Below are 18,841 nucleotides of genomic sequence, written 5' to 3' on the forward strand. Positions count from 1 at the left end.
CTTATTAAAAGATTGGGCATGCCACGATATTATGCTATTTTTGCCTATGTCATATTTTTGTGTAGTGTTGGTCCACCAGATCTTGTTCCAATCATTTGAAGATTTACTAATATCCAAACAAAGGGATGTATCCACATAAATGAATGTGTGAATAGAGAGATAAGTTAAAATATGTTAAAATGATGTTCTGGGATTAGACCATCAGCCTTGTTTATAATGCTTTTTGGAAAGATAGGCAACTGTGCTGGCTCAAATTCCCGCTTTATATCACAGCAATATTTGCAGTATTGCCACAACAGTATTAGTAAAAGTTATCCTTACAATCCATGAATGCAGTTACTCCTAAACGGCAGCAAGCTTTTGTACACCCAAGTCTTACAGCTGATAACCTGAAGTCAATACAAATATTTTCCGCAAATCACTTGGTTCCAACATATTTAAGTGTTCTTTCTAGAAATTTTACATTACTTTTAGCAGAAATAATCTCCGCCTGAAGACAAAAAAGGTCAAGTGTGAAGTGGTAAGAGAAGATACACTGCTATTGAGAATGCAGGTTACATTTGTCATCTTTTCATGAAATAAATACAATATTTTTGGACCATAGTAGAATTCAGCCATGCATTTATGAAATACTAAAAATTATTCTCAAATAATGAATACAATTTTTTGTTTTACATTAAAATATCTCAAAATCATTAACAATGACCGATTTAAAAAAAAATACTTTTGTAATTTTATAGCATGTTTTACAGCAACTGTTTTCCATATTGTCAAAAATCCATATGGAGTTACTTATAAAGTGAGTGACTGTCTTAGTGTAGCTAAACATAGTCACTCTAAAACAAGCAACGAACACATAATACGTTTTTCAGTAATTAGAAATGCAGCACTACTAAACTTCATAGAGCAGGGAAGATTTAATGACCTCCAATACACCGTAACTGGAGATGCTCATATTCTCATCTAGTATGCAGGTACAATACACTAATACATAATTAAAGAACAGGCAGTTACTGATTTATATTTATGTGAGATCAGCCTTACAAAAAGGAACATACTTCAGACTCACGAGCAATTAAAACCAGATTAATTTCCTACCACAAATATGAGTTCAAACTCCTAGTGAGAACAGCATGACTTATCATTTACTTTAATACTCTTTATTACTTTAATACAGCAATCAAAACATAATACAGACCCTGAGAAACATCCTGTCATTCACCACTGGCAAAAATAATGACCATAAAAACCTTGTAGAACTATACAGTTTTTCACATAATTCATTGATTACAGAAGGCACCCACTCTGCCCCTAAGAGCACATAATCAAACACCAGGAACTTCCAGCCTCTTGTGGAAAGACTGCAGTTCGTTCAACAGCACTGTAACAAGTCTCAATCAGCAACATGTAATTATAGTAATAAAACACATTTAAAGTGTCTGCAGTGTTGACATAAGCCACTGAAAAGAACATGTATCCACAATCTGTAGTCTGAACAAGTGTTCTTTTACATTCTTTTTTAAGGCAAAAAACGTTTTCCATTGTATTACCTGTGTATTTTAATATAACATGCAATGCTGGAAAGCACAGAATACAATGGCATAACTATGTTAAGTAATTATTTTGAGGTGGGTATTTTTTTAAAAAGGCATTCAGCTATTACAAAAATGATAAAGTAGTGTCTTAAAAACATAATGCACTATATTTTGCATTGAAGCTGTTAAACTAATTGCTTGCATTTCAACATGACAGTGTAGAAACCACCCCAAGTCAAAAGCTGGAAAGCAGCAGCCTACCAAACTCTTCACTTTCTTCTGACAATATTCTGTTTATGGAGTAAGTCCTACCTGTGGCAGCATGTTACAAAACGAGGAGCTGATTTGGCTCATCTCTGTTAGTTCTCACTGGCTGAGATGATAAACATAGAGAGGCTACGTCTAACTTAATTACACAGATTAGATACGCACAGTAGCTGAACCAACCAGTTCTAAGAGAGCATTAGTTTAAAACACAACAAACAAGAGCAATGCTACTTAACTTGCTAATGTCCAGGTAAAAAAATAAACAGCCAACCAACCAAACTGTTTTTAAAAAAACCCTACAAAGACACAGGAAATAAGACAGGTTTTTGTCACAAGAAGAAAGAGTGTAAATACAGAATACCTTCTTGCTACCCTTTGTTTATGACTTATTGCCCGCAAACAAATTGTTTTACTCAGCTATAACGCCTGGATGCCATGATTAGAGGCCAAAGGAATTACCATTAGCAAAACTCATTTGCTTTATGAACTGTAAACACACACAACACAGTTCTTTTCAAAGGAACTTATTATCTATCTTAAGATAAAATGAAACAAATGAGTGTGACAGAGTAGAAAAGACCATACAGATAACAGTAACAATTCCATGTAATTACACAGATTAGTAGTCATCTCCCTTGGAGCAAAGCAATTAAACACATGTTTATCTTCAAATGTAGTTTCATTTACCTCCAAAAGACTACTCATAGATTTAATGTTCTGAACATGCCTAGAGTGTTTAGCTGCCTGGGAATCAACATGCACAACTAGCTGGATCTGTTAGATTCATGGTTGTTAGCTTTACCCTGCATTTCCATCCCAAAGTTAATTGCACAAGAAGAAAAATTAAAAAGCAATTATGATTTTGAATCTTCCACAGGCAGAATCCGAGCCACCAAAACATCTTTTTGGATCTAGCTCTCAACACGGCACTGCTGAGCTCCTCCAGACACGAACAAAAAAAAAAAAAAAGGCAAAGCCAAGTGCTATTGGTAAAATAGAGGGAGCAGGGGTGGAGAACAAAAAAATCACGTAAGTGCAGTCGAATAAGTGTAAAGGAAAATTAGAACTTTAATAAAGGTTCACTGACTAAAACCCATCATACTCAAATACCTCAGCTGTATGAGTTTTTCTAAAAGCAATGCAAAAGACAGACGTTTGTCACTACGCTACATAGTCACAACTGTCAATTTATACATTAAACCTATTTTCCACTTAAAATGTATATGTCCACTTTTCCTATCAGCATAATATTTTTAAACTTAGTTTGATATGGTAACTAGCAACTGTGAGCTCTATCTCCTAAAATAACAGTATGGATATTACATTTCTTGTGATAAGAATCACTGTTATACACAACTTTTAATACTCGCTTAAAAAAATTGCATGGTTCATTTTGATAGCTTGCTCCTTGTTTTCCACTCTTTTGCTTTTAATATTTACATATTTTAATATACTACTCAAACAGAATAATCCTAATCTGAGCAATCTGACTTGCTGAGAAAAAACAGACATTCCTAAAACACTTCAGAAAATTATTTACAAAAACCATAAAAAACACAGGGCTTAGAGTATGTCTCCAAGTATATTTACTGGACTGTTTGTTAAATTATTTTAACTGTTATAGCCTTTGAAATTATTCTAAAATTGGTACCTTAATTGTTTCATGCCTCAGTAAGTGTTAAAATTTATCTTCTGGATTTTCTAAATGCCGACGACACCAGGTTCTGAGCACTTACTCTTGCCTACTCTGAGTCAGGTCAACAAGACAGAATTTTTGCATAACATTTGCTGAAATGAAGACTTAATTCTCTAATTGTTCTCTCTATCAGCAGCTAAGACACTAACAAATACTTCCAAGACTGGCATTTCTGACACCATTTAATGATTTATATTGGGGTTTTGGTTTGTTTGTTTTTTCCCCTTACCTACCTGGAAGAATGAACTAATCTGATAGAAATGTCATGCAACATTTTAAAAAGTAATCCATCCACCACAGCAAGGCAAAACCATTGGCTGTACCATGCAATATGTCAACGTACACAGAATACAACCTCTAAGTATTTTGCATAAATGTTCTATTAAGTTATAGAGGAAAAATAATAGATATTATCACTATTATTTATCTGCTTGTGTGATAAAGAAAGCATGGTCCCACACAATTAAAAAAGTCATGCATTTATTAATTAGTATATGTAAACATTCCTGAATATTTCCCCTACTTGAAGTAAATGAAAATCCCACTACTGGTAGGATGTTCCAGACTTTCTGTACTGAGATGTAGAAATCTCATTAACAGGCCAGAAATCTCATTTCTTCATCTTTAGTATTGCAACTTAGAACAGATTCTGTCCAGCAATAATGCAACACAAAGAAGTTTGAAGTGCTGAAAACCAAAAAGTATATGTACATTTGCATGTACAAATGTGGGAAACGGGACATGGACAAATAGGAAACTATCACCACTTTACACTATAACCAAGATTATATGAGCAACAATGCACCTCTCCAAGGAAGAGCCGTTAATACTTTACAAAAGCAGCACATCATTCAACTTTATCACTGAAGATGCTGCTACTACCATCACTGTACGAACTAGAATGTAATTCCCAAATCACTATGTTTAAAATCAAAGCTACAAGTCTCCACCACAGAAATCTTTTCCTAAATCTCCTGCATAGAGCAAGAAAAGTTTAGCTGAAAGATTTTTTTATATGACTTTATGCTGTCTAGAAATTGGATCCCTCAAAGTAGAGGTTTGTTCTCCTCAATGACCGTAAGACAGGTGGAGGTTTTGCTTTAAGTCTTTCCTGCTTCTTTCAAATTGAAAAAGATGCTTTGAAATATGCTGCATCTTTCTCAAAGGTTTTATTATATCGTTAGTTTCTAAGATAAATATTATTTTGGCAACCATATTCAAAATATCTAAGCATCTTCACAAACTGATGCTAGAACAAATACCTACCTGAAAAACTCACAGCCATAAACCTATTTAAAAATGTAGGTTTTTAAAACACTTTAAATTATGTGCAAAACCAAATGAATAGATACTTTGATGGAGAATAAGTACAACTGGGGAAACAGGAAGAACCGCTCAAAAAGGAGAGGAACTGGATAAAAATCAAGATGAGACAAAGGAAAAATGCATCAAGGACGAAAACCTATGGAAAGGAAGGGCGCTCAGAATGAACTGAATCAGTAAGTCTTGCATTCCTAGGAGAAAGTCGATGTGAGGGAAATCTACAATCCAGAAAAACAAGAAAATCACATTCAAAGAACACATTTCAGAACTAACTGCATGATCGTTTCAGGAGGGAACAGAACATCTTCCATCACTGTTGCTTTATATGAAACTGGGCTTAGATGAGGACAAGACGATAAGAAATGTGGAAAAGGAGTCCCTTAGGACACATCTCTCTGGTCCAATACAACATCCGAAGGCTCCAGCAATTTTCTGCGGAGGACTATTAACATTGCTTTTATACAGCTGTAGCAGATGGTATGATTCACTTATCTCAAAATACAAGAGCTCAGGGAACCCGATGATATTATCAGGCACTAAGCTAGAACAAATAAAAAAAGTGCCTTTCATGCAAATATTGAAACTATGGATATTATGTTGTGGGGAGAGGTCTAATAACACGCTTTTTTAGAGAGATCAATCAAACTTGAAATAAAGACCATGCCAGTGATATTTCACAAACACAAGCCTCTACTTTTTTTCCTTCCCCCCCTCAAGGATGTCCTTAAACTACTGTCAGAGCATTAAAGGTAATGCAAGGTAGAAAAACAATCATTCTTTGCTCCCCCATTCTGTCAGGCTTCCCTTAGCACCTGCTGCTGGGCTCTGCCAGAGATTGGACACCTGGCCAGGTATAATTCTGCTGTTATCCCCTTCTGTATCGCTGAGGGTCTTGGGATTTAGAAAGATCTTTAGATCTAATGAGCTCAGGAGAGAGGAAAAACTGTTCAAGAGAAAAAGAATACGTAATCAAAACATCTTTTGCCTCCTCAAGTCTCTAGAAAGAGATTTCTTCATTATCCCAGCTTCAGTATTTATCATACATGGAAGCAGCACAGACCATTTCTGAAAGTTCAAAGATATCGCCTTAAAAGTTTTAGAAATAAGGAATTCAGTTGCAAGGAGAGCCATCATCCACTCAAGTTCTCACTCCTCAGTTCTCAGCTGGAGCAAGCAGGAGTCCTACACAAAGGCAGCAAGGTTTTTTTTAAATCATGCAAATTATTTTTAAAAAAATTAAACCTTGCTTTTCTCCCAAAACTCTGAGGTTGTTTTTCTTCCTTAATAAAGACAGCTTCAAGATATGCCCTGTTCCCCGCTGCCCCTCATATAGATCTTTGCCTCTTCAAGCTGCATCATGGAAAGAAACACAAACACAAAGGAACTGAAGAACAGGAGGGAGAAAAGCTCCAACGATACTGGAAACCACGGCCATCATCTGGGGATGCTGGGCAGGCACTGGGATAGAGAGAAGCCAATTGTTATTCTAAAACAGGGTACCAACACTAGAGGAACATTAGAAATGAAAACAAGAAAAAACCCACGAAAATGTAACCTGCAAGCCGACACAAAAAATGTATTAATTTTCCAAGTTTAATTTTTAAGAAAATTTGCATAACGCTTACAAAAGTTCTGGAAAAGTGAAAAAAATATTCATCAGTGCTAATAGGACAGTTCTTAATGAGGAAAACTTTAAGAAATCCTCAAAGGACTCTAAACATCTGTAAATCCACAGGCATAGTAAAGAGCATAATTACTGAATGTGACCTAACAAGGAAAAAAAAAAATTGAAAGTGAGTACTACAAAAATCATTAAGAGGATAGTAAAAGATAATGGCAATGACAGGTCTATTCCAACAGAAACAAGATCTTAAACCACACAAATTTTAACAGCAAAAAACAATTAATGTAAGTTGCTAAAAACAAAATACTTCAGTGGGATGTCAATCAGTAACACAGAGCTGACAACTGTGCTTTAATTAAATTTGAGACTGTTACCAATTAGTTAGTCTAGAGCACTACAGGCTTCATGCTGCCTATGACTCAGTGCACTGACTCATCCAGCAAAACTTTTCTTACAGAAGAACTATGCAGGCACCCACAAGGATGCAAGATCAAAAGGAAAATAGTTTCATTGACCTTCTTAGCGAAAGTCTTGTTTTAAATTTAGATGACCAAAAGTATACACTGGCACAACCTGCTCAAAAAGGTTTGTGAAGGAGAGAATTTCAAGAGTATCATTTTAACTCCATTGCAGATAAACATCTCAAAAAACCAAAATACAAGTAATGCTTTGTACGGTTTGGAGCTGAAGCAGCAGATTTCAAATCTGCTTTTTCATAACCTGCTCAAGTAGTACTATTTATTATTAATAAAATATCTAACAGTTTTCATTGAAAGATCCCATTTTCTGTCACTTAGAGTCCCGACTGATTTTAAGAACCGAAGGTTGAAAATATTCGACGTCAGAAGGTCTTTAGCTGATGGGCTGGGGGTGGGAAAGAGTCACCAAAAGTCCTCAACCATTTCCCTGTTCAGGAAAAAAACATGTTTGCTTAAGATATTAAAATTATAACAATTCCACCATTGTACTAGGCAGGAATGATATTTTCAAGTTCTGAAATAAAAATAATGGGAGGATAATCCTAGGTGACTCTTCTCATGGACTTCCAAACACGTTAGATTTAAAAGCAAGACTTCTCTCCCAGTTGTTCTTTGTGAACGCTCAGGCTACGATGGCTAAACCGCCAAGCACAGGATCTCGGGAAAGGAAAACTGTGTCTCTCGCTCTCTCAGATTCTGCCCCGATCCTGCCGGTACAGAGAGAGCAATCAAAGAGAAGATGGGACGAGAGGCAACCAGACAAACTTGAAAAAGAACTTAGAGTTATATTTTAGGCCTGGAGCAAAGGGTGGAACAGGTAAGGCTCCTGAGAGTTAAAACGAGCATTAATGTTGCAATTAAGAATCTTAAATGTTTTCCCCAGAAGCCACACTAGGACCCACAAATCTCGGTATTTAACATTAATTTTTACCAACTGAAAAAGCTGTATCTTCACCGGGAACAGGCATACTTCATCTCCTTCTCACAGCAAAATCAGAGAATAACAGCCTAGTGAAGATCAGTACTGAGGGCATGGTTTCACAAGATGTTAAATATTAGGGAGAGGAAAAAAAAAAAAAAAAAAGGCAATTCTTAACTGTTTTCTCATGTGCAAGTCTTCCTTCTTCTAGTCCATTCCTCCCAGCACTGGTGCTTACCAGGTGCTTCCATAAGCTGATTTAACTTACCAGTATGGCATAGGAAACTAATACAGAAGAAGCAGAGGTGCTGTTTTCTGCCAGCTTAGTGTGTTTAACTGATTTGCAGAACAGTCAGGGAGGGACAGGAGCGTACAGAGATGGAGATGTATGGGGAGCAGGGAACCGGGACTTACCACTTCAGTGGCAAAAGGACATTTCACGGTCTTATCTATTCAGCTTGACTACCAGCAAACTTTGTAGGAACGAATCAATCGCTTCAATTTTCGAAAGCAAAGCACCACTGGAAATTGCAATATCCAACACAGTAATGAAGAAAAGCACTCAGCTGACAGATGAACAGGGGAACCTCTGCCACGCAGCTCTTGTGTCATTCTCAGGAGGTCACATTATTTGTTCTCATTTTTCTGGCTGTAAAAGTCAGGAACTCTAGATCTGCTTCCCAGGCATGCTGTGACCTCAACAACTGCAAGTGGATGTCACTCCAACATGTTTCAAAGCTCTAAACCAAACATTTAACTCAAAATGTTAACCTCTTCGAAAAAGCAGGAAGAGGGGCATTTCTACTTGGGCACCCAAGGGATAATTTTGCTACTGATGCCTTTAAGTCCCGCAAAGTAGCAGTAATATTACTCTGCTACCTTATAGGACAGCTGTAAAGATAAATTCTGTGTAATTAATTGGAATGAACGAATTTATCTATGAAGATCACCTGTGGAGAACTCCAATGCTGTAGGGATATAAATCAAGAGAAAAAAAAATCTGAATTTAAAGCAGAGTTTGAAGAGGGAACAGCGTAAGACGTGTCCGTGTACAGGAACAAACCAAAATAACCAGCTTATTCACCCAGCACCCTCTGGCTATGCCCACCATAGCAGGCCAGTGGAAGAAGGTTCTCAAAGGGCAGAACAACCATTTTGTCAGAGACCTGACACACGTGCCAGTGGGATTTACCGAGGCTGAACGTTTATTAACAGCTGGAGCACAAGGAGCACTGTCAGAATTCATCTCCCGGCGCCGTCTGAAGAAACCCAGTTTGTGCCCTGCAACAAGAGCCATCTGCTTCAAGCAGGGACAATCAATACACCCTCTCAAAATAAGATTCTTTACTGAAAGAACTGAAATGCTAATGCAGATGAACCCTAATTTGTGCTAAAAAGAACGTGAGGTTTATTTAAACCTAATTTTTAAATGTAATTACATTTTTAAAAAATATTTTTTAAATGTAATCTAAAAGCATTTTCCAAAGGAAGCTCAAAAAATACAGAAACAATTGATGCAATGTGGAAAAACTTCCAATGCCAAAGTCACAATTAAACAATTCATTCATCCTCTACTGCATTATTAAAACCCTACAAATTGGAAAACAGAGGACACAAACGCTATCTGTCACGCCAAGATGCACTTCTCATATATTTCGTCTAGTCTTTTGTAATACTCATATTATCCTCTAGTCAACTTCTTTTGATAAAGACTGGATATAAAATACAGGTAAAGCAACTTTTTAACATCTGATTCTGTACAAATACCTGTTCAACCATAAACCAGTGGTTAGACAGGTAGTTGTACAAACAGTCTTGAGTTTAACAGAAAAAGTACTTTTTATACATTTGCTGTAAAAAAGATCATTCTTATTAATGCTTCCAGTATAACCAACACAGAAATCCAAAAATTCTGCAGAAAGTCATCTTAAGCACTGGCTTAAGCTTTTAAATATTTTTGCTATAGAAATCTAGTGTACTTAAGTGTTTCTTCATGATTTTATTATACCAGATCAACACTGTCTGCAGTGAATAACCATTTAACCTACTCTAAGCCATGCTCAAAACATCTGAAAGAAATTCATTAACCCAATTTACAAAAAATAAGGTAAACTTCTTAAAGTCTCACCAAGAAGCCATTCAAGAAATACAGCAGATCTTAATAACCTGACAGCGTCTGCAAAATTCTTCAAACAATGAAACCCATCCAGATCATGTCACCATGATAAAATAATCCAGATGAATCTGCAAGCATTTTATAATTCCTTAAAACATTATAATGAATCACAACTTGGGCATCTTCCCAAACGATCTATGCAATACAGGGGAATCCTATTAGTGTTATAGAAGTCTGTGTATATTAGAAAGTCCTCTAAACATGAAAGTACTACAATATTGAGGGAAAAAACCCAAACAGCTAATTAAGTGCTACTTGTGGCCAAGTAAGAGTTTACTACTTCAGAAATAAGTGGTTTACATTCTACTGAGAAGGGCTTTTCAACAGGATACCATTTCCCACTTATAAGAAAGAGGTCATTTTGTCATTTTTATACTTTCCCTAGGTAACGGTTTGCTTATAAATTCAAGGTCAGCAGAGAGGTCTGTATTCAGTCCTGCTCAACAATTACCCAGCCACAAAATCCTTCATAAAAAAAGATAAATCCTCTTTATGCAAATACAATATACACCACTAACACTCACTTCAGACTTCACAATAGTAATCTTGCTGAGTTTAGAGGATGGCATCTGTCAAAATTTGCAAAATATTTAATCAAATCATATTTCTAGAACTACCAGAAATCTAGAACTATTTTTGCTAGAGCAAAAATATTGATTCGGAGATTTAATCCATTTGAGGTCACTCTTTCTCCATGTTAGCACTTCAGTCACCAAAATACGAGCAGGTAACAGAATTATCTAGGAGAAGGCAGAAAGTTTCTATGAATCTTTCTCATCTTCTCCTCTGCCAGGGTGTTCACTTACTGCTCTGCTAGAAGTGACATCTATTGAAAGAACACACCTCAGGTAAGATGAAAGATGTGCAGCTTCTCAAAGCCATTGAACAAGGACTTTAGATTAAGCTTGAAAAGCAAAACCTAATTATTTAATACCTACCCTTGATTAATTCCAAACCATATATCTATAAATTTTAATAATTGTATTTCTCGGTTCTAAGCACTGCTTCTTCAGTTGACTGAAGATGCGGCTTACAATGGATAAGTCTCCTGCATCCTCCCCATTTATCCCAAATCTGTTTATTGCACCTACCACTATATCCTAATACACACATAGATCAGCCACGTAGAGAAAGGATTATCTTTTTATTTTGGCACAACTAAGACTTTGTCTTTGATTCCAATTAAATATACAAAAATTAAAAAGGCATACTTGTTTTATATGCCTGCCAAAAGGCAAGGCTTTTGAAATTATTTTAAATAAAACGGATTGATAAAAAGTGTTGGCACAGTGAGACATGCTATGAAAGTTGGTTACTCGTGGGATCGCAATGAAGATTTGTTAGTAGAGAAATCTACTTTTTGAGAAATGCTGGAATGTTTTAGCATCTCTCTAAATAAATTACGAAATTGTACACACAGTCACAGATGAAAAAATTATTAAAACATACACTTTGCTGTTATTCTCATGCAAATAAAAAATGCTAAAACTAAGAAAATGAGAGGTCAAAGCTAATCAAAGATATTCTTGCATTTTTATCAGGATATTTTTATACCATTGCTATTTAGCAAGAAGCATTATTTAGCCTTTAACATACTAATAACCTTTCCTCCCTCTCAGGAGAATTTAAAATATTTTGCAAATATGTTTAGTTTCATACAGTAAATTAGGCATATCTGTTTTTAAACTAGAGCGTACCTATTTTGATTCTTAATAAGTATTTCAAAACTATTACCACACAGAATGGAAAATATTACAAATCTAGAGAACCACGTACCCAGACACTCTCCGACTCCTACCTCCCATTCTGAAAAAGTTGCAATTTGCATCTGCATTCTGTTACTTCTATCAAGAACCCCAAAAATAAAAGATGACTTGCTATTTAAGTCTATTTTCCAATGTCATCTCAATTTCAACCAGTAAGAAAATGCTGCCATGTTCTAATACAAAATTATTTAACAATGAAAAATGAATTTAAAAAAGGAACTGCTGGAAAATAAAAACATCTGTGCCAAAAAGCGCTCAAGGTTACCCTGTAGAGCAAAGCAGTCATTTCAAGTTTCCCAGCAGGATATTTCAAAAGGTTGAAAACATATGTAAAGTAAACAAGCTTTCCAAAACTCTGGATCTACTACCAAAAAGGTGATGTTGATCAGAGTGCTATGAAATGTATGAGCAGCTACATTGTACAGATAAAGCCACAGACCTATATGGGCACGACTCCCATCCAAACCTTCCTCAAGTATACAAGAGCTGAACTTGTCAGTGAAAATATTATAAAGGGATTAAAAGGTCTCATAATATCACCTGCCAGAAAGTAAAATGACCAAAAAAAAAATCTTACAGTTTCAGTTTTTGCTAATGGTAATACACTGCACCATACAAACCATTTTTTGTAGTATCTGCTAGAGAGATGAGGAAGAAGCAAATGAATTACACAGCAGAAAATAATTTTAGTTGCAAGAAAAAAATATCTCCAATCAGTTCTATGCAGTACATGTCTTTCATCTATGTAAAAAGATATCACATGTAATTTTAAAAAAAATAAGGATTTATAGATGGAATGTAACTGAAGTTTTTCCAGAAGCATCTTTTTGAGAATACAAAATGATAAAAAAGTTGTTTACACTCCAGGTCTAACAATCGACATTACAAAAAGAAATCTAAATAAACAGTTGGCATTTCATAGGAAAACAACCTTCTCACATAATGTATTAAGTACAATATAAAATAATTTTCCAGTGCCAGTCTATCCAACAACTCAACCTAATGAAACCATTATTACCCATTTTTCACATTTAGCTCATCCATGCACCAGAGGGTGCTACTAAATTATCCCAGTAAACAACAGAAACACTCGTAAGATCACACACCAGGTCTACATATTCAAGCATTTCAGTAACTTGCATTCTCTATCAACCATCTCTACATCATTCCACACAGAAAAGAGACTTATGAATGGTATTTTGGAGCAGCTATCAATCATAATCACTCAATAGCCTAAAAATTAATTTCAAATATCCAGAAAGTTTCCTGGGAGCAAATTTTGTCAATGCAACAGGCCACAGAGGAGCCCTTTCCCCCTTCCCTCTTAGACCGGAGGGAGAAAAAGCAAAAACCTCGCCTCAATATGCATTATTTACTTCACTCATTTTCCTAAGAGTAATGTTGTCTGGAATTAGATTTAATGACATTGTGACTCAAGCACACCCTTATTAACATTTCCATAGGAAATTAAAATTTCAATGTCTGAATGACTTCAGCTAATCACTTGACTTAGCAAGACAGAGCTGATTTCCTCAGCTACCTCACAAGAAACTTCTTTCCTCAGTTATAACTGAGAAGACATTTAAAATGCAATGAAAATTTTACAAAGGCTCAACTGAAAATCTAATCCATTCTTTAATATTTATGGTTAGTCAACCCAAAAAAGCTACGTACATGTTTTTGATATGTCTTGGCTGCCAAATGCCTACAGCAATTTGACATTAGATAATACAACTTTTTATAGAGAGAGAGCCTGAAACAATATTAGTTGATTCAGTGTTTGAAATACAATTATTAAAAAAAAGTATTTTCCCAAGCTGCTGAGCACCAGCAAACATCACCGGAATGAAGATGATGTGCTCAGTAACTCTAAGAAGATAATAAAAAAAAAAAAAAATAAAAAAACAAAAACAAAAACAAACATCAGACCACGCATTTCAGTGACTTCAGATACAAATTAATTTCAAACATCAGATTTGGTAGTTTAAACTTTTAATTATCTCCTCATGCAGAACACATCTGTGTTTTGCTACTCAAAACAGGATTACCTTAAACAGAAAGACAAGAAAGGGAAAAATATGCAGTTATTTCCTGTACTCCAAATGTGATCTTAAAACCCTAGTGATATTTTGTGTGGCAGAAAGTCTTTATTCCTGTTTACAAACTCAAATTCAAATATTTCATAACAAAGCTTAGCCAAAAGGCTGACTAAATAAGACACAAAGTACTAGATGGGGAGGAAATGAGTAGCTACATATATTAATTATCATCCTTTCTGGGATCACAGGCTCACTCAAGTTTAAATTTAAAGGGCTTAGATTACTTTCTGGTGAATTTTATTAGTTTTCCCCAAGAGGTGCAAAGAGTAATGCTGTCACAACAGAAAAGGAGAGCATATACAGCGTCATTACAAGCTGAGTCACCCGAAAGCATTGAATCTTGCTTTATTATAACACAGCATCTTAAATAGTCTCCTGAAGCACTATCATTTGTTATGTGATAGAGTGGTAACAGCGAGCTAACCCAGGATTACAATAAAATGAAATCTGGCACATCTGCAGAGTTGTTCTCTGTAGGCAGCCCAAGTTCCCTTGCTGGTCTCTTTGGAGATGGCAGCTGCAGGCTTCCCCTCCTCTATCGCAACAGAGAAAGACACAGAAGAAAGTTGGTGAGAGCCGTCTTGTTGCTGATGATCCCATTTAGATGTGCCTGCTGAGAGCTGGGCTGCAGGTGGGGAGAAGAGGTGGTCGGGCAGATGTCCAAGAACTACAACCAAGATTCCTCCCTGTGCAGCTGTAGCCAGCTTATTCTTCCCTCCCTCCCAAGTTTTTTAGTTAAAGAGCAAAATCTCAAAGTATAAAAAAGTAAAATCCGAAGGGATTTCTTCACCATGCCTCATTCATATCTTGCCATCATTCAGATCCAATACATGAATATTTTTCGTTTCCTGGTACCACAGTCTAATAACACAGCAGTATCGGCTTCAAAACAGAGAACAGATGTGCAGTTCTCTCAAAGAAGTCCTATGTGTTTTAATTCATCTGTCATTAGGGAATTTATGATCCCCGTATTCTTTCAGGACCCACTACAGAAAACAGCAAAGCAAGAAACTTCAGACAACTAAAGAGCACAACTGGACTTTCTGCGCTCCCTCAATCAACAAGCCGATCATGAACACCATCTCCTGTCTTGTTTTCTTCCCTGTCCTCGATTCTTTCCTCTCTCATTTCATGATGGAACTCACCCAGACGCAGGTACTGTAGAACTCATATGACATTTGCCAGCATCATTTTGTTAAATACTCCTCCTTCTACCTTGTTAAGTTTTTTATTTAGACTGCTTGTCATAGCAGAGAGCAATCAGTTATAAGTTAAGGAACTGAGGCAAATGCAGTCTGGTCTTTCAACTTCCCATGTAAACACTGTCACCGTAAAAACAGATAATATTAGTCCCTAAAACAATATTTAAAGGACTATCTTGTGCATGTCTTAAAACATTTTGGAAAATATTTTTAAAATGTTTTCCACTTTCATGCACTACTTTCGAATGCTAATTTCACCAAAAAAAAATCCCCTTTAAAGTATGATTTTAGCCAAATATTTTAAGCAATGCTCTCTAGCTGATGAGATTCTCTTTAACAAGTTTCCTATCACACACCACAGAAAATGAATACATGTCTCATTACACATCTCCCTACACAGCTGTGATCTGAAAATGGGCTATTCTCTTCTGTAAAATTACAATATACACAACCAAGAAATCAGGCAAGACAAGAGTGACTGACAGGGTGCACAGGAACTACACGATCAGCTGAAATAACTCTCAATACCCCGAGTAACGCCGAAGTATCACAGCAAAAAAAGTGTTCTGTAATGCCCAGTCTATTTTCAGAATTTTGCTCTATTAATTTGCCTTTTCCAAGTTCCAGTGTCTTTTCCTCCTGTTTTACAACGACAGCTTATCTTTATCGCGTGCTGCTGCCATAGAAGAATTAATCATATGCTTTGCATGTGGAAAGGTATTTTCAGTACGCTTCCCACAAAAAAACATACAGCTGTTTCTACAACAAAAAAGACTATATGAATCACTTTGTCACTGGACTACTTGCAATTTGCAAGTCCAGTGGAAAAGAGGCTAAAATGATAAAAACAGTTCCTTTGTCCATGGGAGCATTGTGCTCATCCAAAAGAAGTTTTGCAGCAATTATCTCAGGATGTAATGAATATTCCATGCCAAACTCAGTATTTTGGTTTTATCCTACAAAATACCTCATACAACTTAAGAACTCAGATTTAATTTTTCAAGGTCCCTTTTAAATTCCTATTTACCTTGGACAGCCTGTGGAAAACTTCATTTTTGAGAGCCTTTAGTGTAAATGGGTTGTTCCAATTACAAATTATTTGCAGATTGGTTTGGAAGTACTACAGTAAGTACATTGGCCACCAGCACAGCCACATAACTATTTATACACCATGATTCTTGGAAACTCTTCTCACAAAACAGAAGTCCACTCTGCATGGTGCTGTACAGAGAAAGGTTATTTTTGTCCTTAGGAGCTTACACTCAGTATAAGGTGGAAAAGGAATACTGATACATGGCCAATGATATAAAGAAACTAAGAGAACAATTTCAGAACTAGACTCAGCTTTTGCACACCAGCAATCTACCTCAGCTTCTTTTGAGTGTCATCTATTACTTGACTATTATAGCTCTGAGGAACAGGAAGGAAATGACTCCACTCCACATCAACATCCAACAGTGGCAAGAGAACTTCAGGAGGTGAAAGGCTGCTGTCTTCAAACTAACTGCAGAGCTCAAGCAGCATTTCAGTGACAAAAGCCCAATGTTTGACTGTCAGCAATATCTTATGCTGCTTCTTGTTATTTTGGAAGGCCATACTCATACTCTCTCATTTGAAAAAGAATCGTTTGACATTTAGATGCATGAAAATAGTAGCTATCCTGAGAACGATGCAATGTATACCTGAAAGACTGAAAGGAAAGCTCATGGCAATGCTGGATGGTTTTAAGAAATAATCATCTCTTTCTAGAAGCTAGGTATCACTTACACATTATTTCCAAGACAAAGAGGATACCCTTTTTAATGAAAGTTTGGTAGAAAAAATAATCTGAATAATTTTATGAAGAATCAAAGAGGATCTCTCTGCAAGAAATCCCAACTAACTCAAGAAGTCAGACAAAATCTGTTTGGGGAAAATCAACTGCCTTGTTTTTTTCAGACACAATGAACAGAACAAGATCAAAAGCTCATCTGATATTAACTCTGTTTTGGATTAACCACTCAAACACTGGAGAAAAGGGAATGGTCTTATTCGTTCTTTCTCACCTCAAGTTTGATCACCTACCATTTAATTTACAGATATTAAAGAAAAGCTTCCAGAACTATCATAAACCAAGTAATACTCCTAGAGCTCACTGTATCTCCACTCTAGTCTATTCTAGAGCACATTTAACGTAAAACCATACAAGTCACCAGGTTACAAGCTTCCCCATTAAATCTGAGTAAGATATAATAATAATGCTTGGTTTTGTTCTAGTTATTATACATAAAAGTGTGTGCTGGAACACTATCAAAGTAGTTTCCTAGAGCTCTGCAACCTGTAAGAACCTTTGTTATAAGACCCCCATAAGAATAATCAAAATTTCAAAGTTTCATCCTCAGGCATTCACAGTAGAACTTACTGCTAATGAAATTCATTTCATATCACTATGGCTGTATGATGTGGAAGAGATCCACATCTCTAGTGACTATTGCAAAGGAAAAAAATAGGAAAAAGAAAGGAGAAAATTGGGAAAACATGCTTCTGGATGTCCAAAGACATTCATTCTGAAAAGCATGCTTGGTTCTTCACAACCATTAAACTTTAAGAGAACCGAGAAAACTCAAGCTGCCCAGACAAGTGCAGAAACAGTGGCTGAGTTTGTGTAAAGAACACTAGTGGACTGAAGACTAAAACGTAGTTTAGTCGATACAGTGAACTTAAATAGGAAATTACTTGTGTGTAGATTTACTCCAACAGACTATTCATTGAGGAGAAGTACGGTAAATCGGTAAAAACTAATTTGTACAATATGCTTTGAAGACAGGACTACTACAGGGACTTTGTAGAAACAAGCTCTAAAGCAATAAAAGAAGATTCAGAGATAAGTGGAAAAACTGTTGCTTAAACCCATGACAAATAGATTCCACAAACAAGACAGTCAACAAGGATATTCAGTAGGAGGGTACTAACATCTTTATCTCAGCTGTGACTCACTCTTATGTAACACTTATTTTCTTAGGAACACCTATAAGTAAAACGAAAACCCCATTTAATGACCAAAACTACAGGGAGAACGTTTTCTTTCTAATTGGATTTTCCTTATATCGGGAACTCCTTGTCTTAGGACACAAGGAGAAATAAAGGTCCAAATCAGTTCTTTTGTAACAAGTAATGTAACAGTGTTAAAACCCAGTAAAGGAAATCTTCATGTGCACAGGAGAAAAGAAAGCAGAAAAACAAAATCCAAGATCAGAACGTTGACTTCCCTGCCCATAAAATACAGTGTTCATTAAGTTCCTAGTCATGACTATCACCTTAAAAATATAAATTGATACCACAGTCCCAGTTCTATATCCATGTTAACAGCAACTGTACCACTATTCATGTCAATGAGAAACAGTCTCGGCCTTTGTTGAAAATTTCACTGATGTTAACTCCAGCAAAACTCAGCTGACACATTTCATGCTTTTGCACACCACTTATTTTCAAAAGTTCAGGCTTCAGAAAGTGCTACAAATGTATGATTTATGCTGTCTTTACAAAAAGAAAAACGGAAGTGCTGTTTTCATTTTCAGTTATGCTAAACAGGCTTCTGTCTAGTGTAAATCCTCCTTTTCAAGTTAACACACTTGTGCTCTCATGTCTGTCACCAGTAGTTCATCAATTTCTTAGAAATCTGCAAAACCACATATACACAGACCAGAAAAAAACCCCACCCCAATAATAAGCTATTTTACATTAATATTTAAAATCTCAAAAAGTCTTCAGGGACA

At 36.0% G+C, this 18,841-nt stretch overlaps 1 protein-coding gene across 3 annotated transcripts in view; it reads right to left on the reverse strand.

Annotated features, from left to right (window-relative positions):
- Positions 1–18,841, reverse strand: part of METTL15 (methyltransferase 15, mitochondrial 12S rRNA N4-cytidine) — an 86,177-nt gene that overhangs the window by 64,680 nt on the left and 2,656 nt on the right. The window lies entirely within an intron of this gene.

This window comes from Caloenas nicobarica, chromosome 5 (genome assembly GCF_036013445.1).
Source record: "Caloenas nicobarica isolate bCalNic1 chromosome 5, bCalNic1.hap1, whole genome shotgun sequence".
NCBI classification, from domain to species: domain Eukaryota; kingdom Metazoa; phylum Chordata; class Aves; order Columbiformes; family Columbidae; genus Caloenas; species Caloenas nicobarica.